The 12155-nt window shown below is 42.7% G+C and overlaps 1 protein-coding gene across 3 annotated transcripts in view; it reads left to right on the plus strand.

Annotated features, from left to right (window-relative positions):
* The first annotated feature begins 4066 nt into the window (after positions 1 to 4066).
* SNRK (SNF related kinase) overlaps positions 4067 to 12155 on the plus strand; it is a 58062-nt gene continuing 49973 nt past the window's right edge. For 2 of the 3 annotated variants that reach the window (XM_045530736.1, XM_045530735.1), the window contains exon 1: positions 4067 to 4192. The gene's annotated coding sequence lies outside the window, so the exon portion shown is untranslated. The remainder of the gene's footprint in view (positions 4193 to 12155) is intronic. The other variant, XM_045530737.1, reaches the window with a different exon arrangement.

Raw genomic sequence — 12155 nt, forward strand, 5'->3', positions numbered from 1 at the left:
CTGTGATTCTCCTGGCCTGTCCGTCATGGCTTCAAGATGGCAGCTTCTATTCCAGGCATCATGCCCGCAGCCAGGGCAGGAGGACAGCGGAAGGCCAGAGTCAGCTGCAGCTGTCCCTTTGTATGAGAAAAACAAAAGCTTTCCCCAAACTCCCTCCCCTGGCCCACAGCTGAGTTCCACCTGGATCTATTGGCCAGAGCCAGATTATCTGGCCATCCCTGCTCGCCAGGGAGGCTGGGAACACGAGCAGTTAGCTGTGCCGACGATCTCTAGAGTCCAGGCGAGGGAGTGGGGTTGGGAGTGAATACACAGCTACTATTTCTGGGAGAGGGGTCTTGAGTCCTGAATCAACTTTTCCTTATTCCTGTTTTTACTGTTATTTGTTATTTTTATATGTCTAACACGCCCTAATTTCAAAGCAGAGTGGGAAAGTAAGAAAGAATTATGTGCTGAGGATGAGTAAAGCTTTATTTGTAAGGCTGCCTTACTAAGGAAGTGAGCTTCAGCTGTTTTGACATCCATGCCCTGATGTTTTGGCTCAGCTCTGCTCAGTTATCAGATGCCAACTCCAGCTGCAGGGACTGTGCTGCTGAGTGTCTTGTCTCTTCCTGTCCCTAAGGGGATGGACCACTCTCACCTTCATCGAGACAGACACTTCATTTGAGCTGAGATGACAGAATACCTTGAGGCCAGTTTCACCAGAGGCTGCCCAATATTCACACGGCTATGGCAAAGAGCAGCACTAATATTCAACCAGCCCTCTGCACTGATGTTCAAACACTGGGCTTATTCTGCACTGGCTGATAAACGGCCGCTGCCTGGAGCCCCCAAGTCCTGCTTCTTTGGTCATCTTGGCTCCTCTCTCAGGGACCTGACCCAAGCTCCTCCCAATCTAACAACTGAGGGCTAAGGCCTGGCCTAGCAGGGGTCCTAGGACACTACTCCAGCCAGCACCTGGGCTATCCAATCTGTGTCCACCCATTTAGTGGACTTCATATTAACTCACTTAATCCCACCCACAGTGGTTCTCAAACTCTAACCTCCATCAGAATCACCTGAAGGTCTTAAAACAGAGAAACCAGTTTTTGATTTACAGGTCTGAGGGGGACCTGGAGCATTTGCATTTCGATCCTGTTCCCAGGAGAAGCTGATGTTGGTGGTCCAGGAAGCACAATTTTGAGAGCCACTGCTTTAAATCAAACTTATGTAAAAAAAGAAAACCCTTATTTTTTAAAAGATATCATTATCATTACCATCATTCCCATTTTACGGATGAGAAAACAGAAGGTTATGCAACTTCCCCAAAGCTATAGAGCAGCTAGCATTGAAGACAGTGTTCAATGCCAGACAATGTCTGCCATGTCTCCTAGTTCACTGGCTGCAAACAAGCCGAGCTAAGTACTAGCATTCCCAATCCTTGTTTGCAACTATCAAAATATATTATACACACACGTATTGGACCTTAACTGAGACAAAAAGTTCAGAGATGTTAACTGATGTCAAGGGTGTGGTGAGGGAGTCTTTGAGGAACTCTTTAGGCCACTCCCATGAAGTATTATTTTGGTCCTACTGGGATGAAGGTAGGACTTAGAAATGCACAAGTATCAATGTACAAAATGACTAATTAAATATGTAAAAGGAATCATATTAAAGTGTCAACACAAAATTGAACTGTATATGAATACTCATATTATTTTAAATGTATTTATTTTACATTTTTTATAAATTACAAAAACATATCTAGAGAAGAAGATAACCTTGTTACACATACCGCTTTTGGGGTCCCAAGATGAAAATGGCAATTCTTTCATGAATCTGCTCACTTTTCACATCTTGATCTAATTTGTAGCACCTCCTTGGTTTCCTTCCAATAAACAACTTCTTCTTAAATCAGTGGCATTATGTTACTTTTGAGATCTGAATCACACAGACTGTAATACAAGCCTGCATGCTCCATCTTGTCGTTTTGTAGAGTGCTGTATATCTAATTAAAGCTTCTTACAGGTCCATAAAAAGACCTAACATTAAAAAAGCAGTATGTGTAGAAGAAAGTCCCAGGGCAGATTGGAGAAGGGGTTTCTTCCTTAACAATAAGCACATTTGCTTAAATTCCAAGTTAAGTAATAATATATTAATTTGTACTTGAATATTTTAAAATATTGCCCAAGCCTAATCAGATCATGTTACCACATTTATGGTGTGGAACCAAAAATGGGTCATGTTCTTGCCAGCAGCACTCAGCTTCCCAAGAAATACTGGGGATGAATAAATGATTTACCATGTGGCCAGTACTGCATCCCTCTCTGGAAGAGAACTGGAGCCAACTTTATTTAAATCAATTTATTATTCTGCCCCTTTTCATCTATTATTTTACTATTCTCATGCCTTTGTTTTCTTTAAAGAATTTATTCAAAACCTGAGTTACACAGCAGCAATATATTTTTCAAGAGCTTACACATTATTAGTCATTGTTCTGTGGTTACTGTTACATCTCAGAAACTACAGAGCTAGGAGTGGAGGCCTTCAACCACTGGGATTCCCTTGGGAGATCATTATAGTGGTATTTTCTCCCTTTTGTTGGCTATAGGGTTCCCTGAATGGTGATACCTCCCTGAGGAGAAAAGTGCATGGTCTGCCAGCTTTCCAGCAACAAAGGAACAAGTTCCACAAATACAAGTTAGGAGCTCTTGCTTAATATGCCGCTACAATTTCCACATCAAAATGAGATTACTCTTTTATGGTCTTTCCAAGTCAGAGAAATCCCAGAGGATGGGCCTTGAGGAGCAGAGGCCTTGCCTGAGGCTTTCCCTGGTGCACCTCCACAACAGGATGCTAGGATATTAGGGTGGCTGGGGGTCCCCCCTTAATAGAAAACCTTATGTTATTACCCTGGGAATCACAGTTTGCACTTGGCAACAATCCACTCCTGCTTCTCAATCATCTTCAGACATGCAAAGTTGATGCTGTAGAGAAAGCCTGAAAGAAAAAGGCTTTTGGCATTTGCAGGTCAACAGAGAGATTTGCGAAAGCCATCTAGATTTCTCTCTTCCCTCCAGTTAATTCAACCAAACTTGGAGCAGCTTTTTGCTTGTGCCCTTCTTTACTAGCGGTCCGTTCTTGAGGGAGGGGTGGACAGAAAGGGGAAATAGAAAGGGCCAAGCAGGGTGGGGAAATCTGGCATCTGGCTTGTTGGTGCTTCCTTCCAGGAACCCTGGAGGGCTGGTCTCCATTGCAGGCCATGCTTCCAGGGGTGGGAGTCGAGAGTAGTCCCCTTGCCCACTCTCCCGCCATCGCTAAGCTCCCTTCCTGAGCTATCCGGCCTGGCCACCACGCTGCTGAACCATCCATGGCTACGGTTCATGCCTGGCGTGTTTTGAATCCCTGACTTCATGTGCTTTACACTTCTTTAACACTTCCCAGGACAGTTTACTTTTCCACCCTTTCCAGAGCCGCCTGGTCGGGCCAGTGTCTCCCTGCTGACCTTTAAGGCCAGCAGCAAATTCAGATGTTGGGCTTTTCTTCTTTAGCTTGAATAGCAACAAAATCAACATAATTCTTTCAAATTAGGTTCCCAGAGAGAAGAAATTGTAGAGATAAAAAATCATATTATGTGTACGCTTATATACGTATATTCATATGTGTATATATATTTCCTCTCCTTGTTTAAACCCGGGCGGGAGATGGGGTGAACCTTAAAGGGTAAAGTGCGTGCGGCTCCCTGCCCCCCACTCCCAAGACGCAGTCATGTAGGGACGCGGTCCCTTCCCTCCATTCCCCAGACAGCTCGCGCTACTTTTCCCGGCCATTGTCCCGTGGCCCTGGTGCTTCCTCTTCCACCGTCCCCCGTCCTCCTCGGGCGCCTCACCCGCTTCCTCCCACCAGCCGCAGCCCGGACTGGCTGGGGTCAGGACGCCGCCAGGATGCCCGCCAGGATGCCCGCCAGCGGCCCGCGCGCCAGCGGCCCGCGCGCCAGCCCGCAGGTGCGCCCCGCCCCGCCCTTCCCGCGGCCACGCCCCAGCGCTCACGTCATAGTGACGCGCATCCCGCGCAGGCGCAGTTCGGCGCCCACCTCCTCCCCGCGGCCGGTCGCCCGCTTGGTATTATGATTAGCGCTGGGTGCGGGGTTTCGGCGGCCGGGAGGGAGTTGTCGGCGCCGCGGCCGCTGCGGACGGACGCCCGCCTACCGGCTGAGGTAGGAGCGAGTGCGGAGCGCCGCGGGGCGCGGCGACCGTGGGCGGGGGTGCGGGGCCGGCCTCCGCAGCCCCAGTAGCCTCCGCCGTTGCGGGGCTGGGCGTTCGAGTCGGGGCGCCCGCCGCAGGCGGAAAGTAAGGCGCGCTCCGCGGTCCCCGCGCCGGCTGCAGCGCGCGGCCCGGGGGGACGCGGGGCCCGAACTGCGGCGGCCCCGACCCCGCGGCACGGCCTGGCGGCGGGGCGGTGGCAGGGCCGGGCGGGAGCCGTCACTGCGGCGGCGAGCCGCGGGCGCCCCGAGGCCCTGCCCTTGCGGCCGCGGCGGGATTGCGGCACCTCGGAAGGCGCCCGCATCCTCGCGCCCCGCCCCGGAGCGGGCCGAGTGCGGCGCCCGCGGGGCCCCGCGCCCAGGTCTCTCCGTAGGGCGTGTATTCCTCTCTGAATTTGTTTTCGTTTTGCGAGCGAATGTAGTGCCGCACGGGGGTTCCTCGGTCAAACTGCAGCTTTACAATAGAGTGGGGATATTGTCTGTGGAGAGAGGGCAGCGGGGTAAGGAGGAGGAGCAGTCCATTCCCGAGGGAGAGCTAGGATTTTTTTCGGACTGGGAAACCTACGTTCTTTCCCGTAGTCATCTCCTGTTGATTTCTTTCGGGACCATTTTTTAAAAACCTTCCTACCTTTTACTCGGACTTGGGATCCAGTAAAGTGGCAGCCTTTTTATCCCAGGGGTTCCTGAAGCTGTGCTATTTCCAACACTTGGATCGGATACAATCCAGTAGCTTCATAGGGAGTTGCAGGATTTGGCGAGAATTTAGCAGTGGGGTTCTTAAATCTGTAAACGTCTAAGGGTATAGGATATAGGACCTTCGAAACTGTCAAGTTACTTTTTTTCCCCTTCCATTTAATTGAGTGCATTCTCAAAGTCTTAGGAATGGTGGTAAAGTTGATTTAATGTGTTAAACATTTTATTAGGTTTTAAGATGAAGCGTGGCTTGCAAGTGTTGGGCATCCTGTTGAATCTCCACCAAATTCCTGTCAAACATGGAATAGACCTCAGTTTGGGTTCCTGGGTTCCTTGTATGTGGTTGAAGCGCTTTGTCCTAAACCAGTCTTGAACTTATCAGAATCTCTATCAGTGTACTTTAAAGCCTGGATTGTCAAGGCTTATGTAATCAATTTGTTAATTTATAATCTTGTTACATCGCTTTCCAGATTTACAAATCATTCCCTTAAGGAAATCTGTCTTCAACGTCTGCTTAAATATTTCTCTTGGAATTGGATTCCTCAAGAAGAATGTACTGTACAAGTGGTGATTAAAGCATTCTAATTAGACAAGTTTCTTTTTTTAAAGAACGCCAAGTACGTGTTGATTATTTTATCAAATATCTTGGAGATGTCCCGGTGGGGAAAACGAGTGACATTCCCATTTTACAGAACTAGAGTTGAGAGAGATTACATGACATTCCCAAGGTCACATATTGAAGCAATGTAGAAAATCAAGTGCATGTTGCTAACTTTTCTTAATACTCTCATCCTTTTTAGTTTTGGGGCAGGAAACTTTGCTACCTTTCATTTTTTAAATTTGTATAATCACTTTTTATTGTTCGTTTTGTGCGCAGAAATTACTCTTGCCCTATTTTTTGTGACCCTGAGTAAATTTCTCTGTATATTGCAGTAAGATCCATTAGTTTAAAACATGCTAGAACTCAGAAGTTATGCTAATTTTTATTCTTCTAGACCAGAAGTATAGATTGGGCCTTTATGGTTCAGATTTAATCATATCCTAAAAGAAAGGGTTTTAAATGTCCTTATTAAAATTGAAAGGCTTTCATGATATTTTTACGGGTCGCAGGAAATACTGTTCATCTAAACTTCACTGTAGGTGCTTCCCTCATATAGAAAGTGAAACTAAATAGAAAAATATTTATTTTAGGAGATATTGAGCAGCTATGGTTCTAAGCACTAGTATAAATAAGGTATGATTTCTTCCCTGTAGCAGCTTGTCTGATCCTAAGAGCTCATTACACTGCCTAGGAAGAAAAGGGTACAGATTACAGATGAACTTTCCACATGTCCAGAATTTTAGGAATAAAAACGGATGAGGAAATCTAAAAGACTTAACTTAGCTGCATCCCAGATGCTTATTTAACAACCAAAAGATAGAGTTTTTAGTCAAGTTGCTTTTGTAAGAAAGCTGTCGCTTTGAGTTCATGTATTTCCCAGTGTGTGTGTGTGTGTGTGTGTGTGTGTGTGTGCAGGTAAATTCTTAGAGCAACTTAGATAGAAAAGTTGAGTGGATTCTAGCAGTTTTGAAGATAACCTTTGATCATTTATTCATGGAACCTTCGTGTGTCTGTTTTTGGGGCCCTATGATAGAGGGTAGCAGTAGAAAAGTGAATAAAAACCTGTTCTGACTTTAGGAGCTTAGAAACTATTGGGAAACGCCAAGGTAAACAGTAACGATGCAAACAGATGAATATGGTGGTGGGGCTTAGGGAAAATCCTACAGAAGCACAGACATGACAACAATGAACAATCTGACTTGGGAGGAGGTCTTGCAGGATAGGTAGATTTCCCAGGCAGAGAAAAAGGGAAAAGGCCAGAGGGTTCAGGGAGGATGAGAAGACAAGGTCAAGTGGTGGGAGAAGAACTTAGATCCAAGTAGGTGAAAGGGAGTTGCTGAGGCACAGACAATGCAGCTTTTCTTTCTTTAAAGCATTTGAAAAGGAAGGCGAGAAATGGGGCAGTAGCTTTGGGGGATGGGGGAGAAAGGTTTTTGGTATTTTGTTTTAGTTTGGGAAGAGCTGGTGTAAAATCCCTCAGGCTTAATGGCCTCATGAATGAGAACTTGGGAGTGTGTTGTCTGCTCTGGATAATCTAGAGCTACGTTTTCCACACAGATGATCATTTCCTCATTTGCTTTTCTGTACATCTACTTTGGGTTGTGGCCCTCTGTTCCATGGGAAACCATTTCTGGCTGGTGGTAGGGGAGGAACCTGCCTAAAGAGGATTTCTGCTCTTTCCTCTCTGAACGTGATTTCTCTGCTGTCACTTCCAGAGCCTCCTGAGAGTCTGCTTTGGTACCCCCAGCATTTGGCCTCTGTTCAGGTAGGCTCTTCCATGACAAATCAGGCCTCTTTCCCTTTCCTTACGGTGTTATGCCCCCTAGTCTGCTGCCATGTGGCTACTCAGCAGTTACTTTAAACTCAGAGGGCATTATCTGTCCATTTGACATGATGTTTCAAGTTCTGGAGTGTCTCCAGCCCCAAGGCAAGATTGCATTTGTCTATATCTAAACACCATACTCTCTCAACTGCATATTTGCCTAGGCCATATAATGTGAGTTTTGAAAAAATGCTTCAGAAGCATGGATTACGCAACATATCTGTGGTCAAATCACAGCATCTACTGGGCCTCATTTTCTCAGTTGTTGACATGCAGTTATCTTTCTCAGACCCAAGACTGTCAGCTCCTTGAAAGCAAAGACTATTTCTTTCATTTCTACATCCCCAGACCAGAGTAATGCCTGGTAAGTAGTCTGTGTCCTCAAGTTTCTTGATGAAGAGACTTTAAAAATCTAATTTTTAGTTTGTTAATTTTGTCGGCCTATTATAGAAACCATGCCCATTTTAATATAGCTGAGTTGGATTTGGATTGTTTTTCAATCATATGGTTTTAGAACTAGAAGCAAATCTTCCGTCTATGCTAATATGACCTGCCCCATATTCTAACTCTGAGAGAATGGCGTCATCAACTACCACTCTCCACTAGAGTCATTCTAGATTTCTCCCTTCGCCTTGCCCTCTGTGCATTGAGTTCTTGGATTCTGTTTCCAGAATGTGTCTTTTTTACTACATCCTCATCATCTCTATGCATATACTGGCTGCCCTCATTTTTCAGTCTTTAAGTAATCATCTACCTGGCAACATTTTCAGTTGTCTCACAGCTCTAGTCTTGCCCTTCCAGTCTGATCTTCACTCTGCTGCCAGACTGATTTGTTAAAGTGTTGTCTCTGATTGCTGTTCTGCTCTGGATTCTTCTTTAACTTCTTATGCCAACCTTCATTTGTTCATTTAATAAAATGTGTATATTTTGGGTTGATGCTATACTTGGCAGGCCCTGGGATACAGAGCTGAATATAGACATAAGCCTTACATGGACTGACCTTACCATTTAGTCTAGTGGAGGGTACAAATTATTAACCACACAATCATAGAAATAATTATATGACCCGGCAATTGTGATAAGGGCCATAGTGGCAAAGGGCATGGTGCTGTGAGTTCAGGGAGGTGGGGGCAGGAAGGAGATGGTTAGGAAGGTGACCTTTAAGCTGGACCGTAAAGCCTGGGTAAGGGCTGTCCAGACCAAAGAAGTATAAACTAATTATTTGCATGGAGTACCCTTTGGGTATTTGGCCCTTACCTACTTGTCTGACCTTGCCTCTTACCCTCTGCATATATTGTCCCAGTCACACTAGTCTCTCTTAAGTCTCTTTGCTGAAAAGCCTCTTCCCTACCATCACCAATTTCAATTCTTAGCTCAAACATACAAAAAATAATTTCTCTCAGATGTCTTCTATGAACTCCCCAATGCAGATTTAAGGGAAAACACTTGTTTTTGCATGTCTGTTCCTGTAAGAGACAGTAAACAACTTGAGGCAGGGACCTTCCTAGTATATCCAGTAGAGGTGTTTAGGGACGAGTTTGTTGGGCCAATTGGGGATGAGGGTACTGATAATAAAATAAGATGCGGAATTATGTATACAACCTCTCTCAAATATTGAAATCTTCTGGGAGGGAGGCTAGTTCTGAAAAGCTGGGGGGGGAAATCCTTGGGTGATTGTGATCCCATTCACACCTTGCTAATATGTATTATCCCATTAGCTTTCACAATAACTGCCCAAGGTGGTGATTATCTTTGTTTTATAGATAAAGACATGCCTGTTCATAGAAGTTGAGTGACTTGTTGGGCTCTAGATCTTGTGGCACTTTTTCCACTGTGCTGTCATGCTGTTCTGCATATTTGCTGAATAAATAAATTTTGATCATTCGTAAAGTGTACCTCTTTAATGAAGATAATAAGAAAAGTTGACTATGTGGTACTTTGAAATGTTGAATCTTAGAACTGCTATCGTAGCTCCTCTGATGTTCCCTCCCTGCATATGTACACACACACACACACACACACACACACATACACCTCTTAGGCCCTTGTGTTGTCTTTTATTCTGTATCGCATAGCTAGGGGGAAAATATTTGAATATATGTCAAACTTGGTTTAATATTTAACTGTGTTGGTTCTTCTATATTAGAGACATTATCTTTTAGACATTTTAATGTAAGTTTTACAGTATGGCTTACCTAGATAAAGTTCATTTTAGATTTAGGATATATTAACAAATATTCAGATATACTAACAACTATTCATGGACAGTTTGTGAAGCTGGAGTGTACTATATTCATGGATCTCTATTTAAAATAGTCATAATAATGTACAGCCTTTTTATTTAGCAGTAGACAAAGGCAGAGTGATTGTATTTTAAGGTAAGGTTTAGCTTCCTGTTTTACCTCATTTTCTGCAGGTTAAACAGTTCTCTCTTTATTGGCATAAACTATTATGAATGGTACTAAAGAAATTTGCAGTAATAATATTCAGTCTACAGTTTGAGGGCTTGATTTTGTCCTTTGCCTTTTCTATTTTATGAATATTTGCTAATCCTCTTGTGAAGGAAAGTGCTTTTTCAGAAACAAATGGAAAGAATGTAATTTGCAAAGTATATTAAAATTGCAGTTTGGGAAAGGATAAAGTTCTTAAGGAGAAAATAGAGCCTGCTTACATTTTACCTGAATTACTTACTTGGTATTGGCTGGAGAGGAGTCATGCTATCACAAAATCGTATGCAAAGAATTGAATGAAGTTATTTTCAAGGTGCCCTTCCATTTTTTAGATGATCACTAATTACCTCAGTCTGTTTTTTGAATGCTTATTTGCCTGTAACTTCCTTCTCAACTTGAAAAGCAGTTTCTGAACATTTCAGAAAGTTTTTTATGGAATTATTTGTTAGTAAAGTTTACTAGGTGAGTCTTTGGCCCTAGGAAATTTCCTCTGTTTAATTGATTGCTGGAGCAAGTAACTTGCCTGGCATATCAGAATTGGAGGAACATCAAAAATATCAAAATAGATTTATTTTAGTGCTTTTGTTTTCCTAGGAATTAGAAAGGTATAGGTGAAAGCGTTGTATTGTTAACAGGAAAAAACCCTCAAGGCTGAGGGGTCAGCAGGGCCTGGAATCCAACCTAGGTAGCTCTTACCTGAGTGTAGGACCATGACCTCTTTGTCTCTGCTTTCTCATGTGTAAAATGGGTATGATACCTCCATTATATCACTCATTGTGAGGAATTAAATGATAATAACAAACGGAAAAAGCACAGTCCCTACATTCCCAGTAGTTGAATTCTGTTTCCTCTTTTTGAGACCTGCATGCAAACAAAACGGAAATTCTAATGGGCAATTATGGCAGTAAAAGACATTTTTAAAATTAGAAATGAGACAAGGAAAGAAAAATCAACTGTGATTTTGCTATAATTCATTTATGTACAAACCTATTTAGGTTAGTAGTAGGTTTTTAGGAAAGCAGTATGTATATGGGTGTTAATGAGAGAGATCTAATAAGTCATAATAAAAAATTAGTGTTTTATGGAACTTTGAAGTGAACATGGATGTTTAAAATTGGTTTAAATTTTCTAATAACCTTATTTCTATGTTGCTTTCATGTTACTACCTAAAGGATATTCCTCTTCTGTTGAAGCCTCATCAGTTCTTTTATGAAAAGCTTTTCCTGTGCATTTTTAACTCTTTAATAGACACGTTGATTGAACTTAAGTATAATTCAAAGATAGATACGTGGTGAATTATTTAGTATGGCAAGTTTTCTGTTAGTTTTGAGAGGGTGAGTGTCCATCACAGTTGCTTAAATGGTGAGCCATTAGGGATTCTTCAGAATTGGCCTTTTCCTTAACCTTACTTAATTTACCTCATTTCTGCTCAAATCATAACTTCACCCAAATTGGTATTCTCCATTCCTAAGCCAACCAGCTAGCCATAGGCACTCTCACTTTGCTGGTTCTGTTTATCCCATTTTTAGGAATGGTGCTGCAGTACTACCTGTTGAAGGACAAGCCTTGGTCTGTGGGCTGCCCCTGTCTTTGGTGATCCTGGGCTTCTTTAGTGTCCTTTCCTCTTCCTTTGACATACCTCACCTGGGCTAACTTGTATAATTATTTATCTTTTTATATGCAGATCCTATTTTCTTAAATCATTTGTAAGATTCTAAAGGACAGGGACTATGTTGCTTCCTATACAGTTAGGGCTCAAATTATTTGTTAATGAAAATGACTCTGTTCCTGTTCCACAGCCTGAAGCAGGTGCATATCTTCTCCCTCAGAGGAGGCAGAATATTTCATTGAGTGTGTCTTGTTTATTACCATTACATAAATAGGCATTAGGTAGTATATTGGACTGTATTTTCAGGGAAATTGGTGTATTTCATATATCTCTCTCTTAATGGAAAAGTAAATTGAATAAATATGTATAGAAAGTCAAAATTTTAATAACCTCTGCCTTTCCTGAAACATAAAAGCGGTACGTAATCACGGTCATAACTTTTAAAGAAAAAGCATAAGAGAAAAAAAATTTTGTGATCTTACCAATTAACATTTTGGGTTTTAAAAATATATATTCATTCGAATTTTATGCTTTTTTAAAAAACTTGGGTCATATGCTGTGAAATTTGGTATATAAGGTTTTTTTAACTTAACATTATGTTGTGAGAATTTCCCCCATGAGATTAAATAGCCTCAAAATACAGTGGCATAGTGTTAATGTTGGATTATACTGTGATTTATTTGGCCATTTCCTTATTGTAGATCTTTAGGTTATTTCTGATTTTTCTGCATATATAAATATCC

This window comes from Lemur catta, chromosome 18, assembly GCF_020740605.2.
Source record: "Lemur catta isolate mLemCat1 chromosome 18, mLemCat1.pri, whole genome shotgun sequence".
Classification (NCBI taxonomy): domain Eukaryota; kingdom Metazoa; phylum Chordata; class Mammalia; order Primates; family Lemuridae; genus Lemur; species Lemur catta.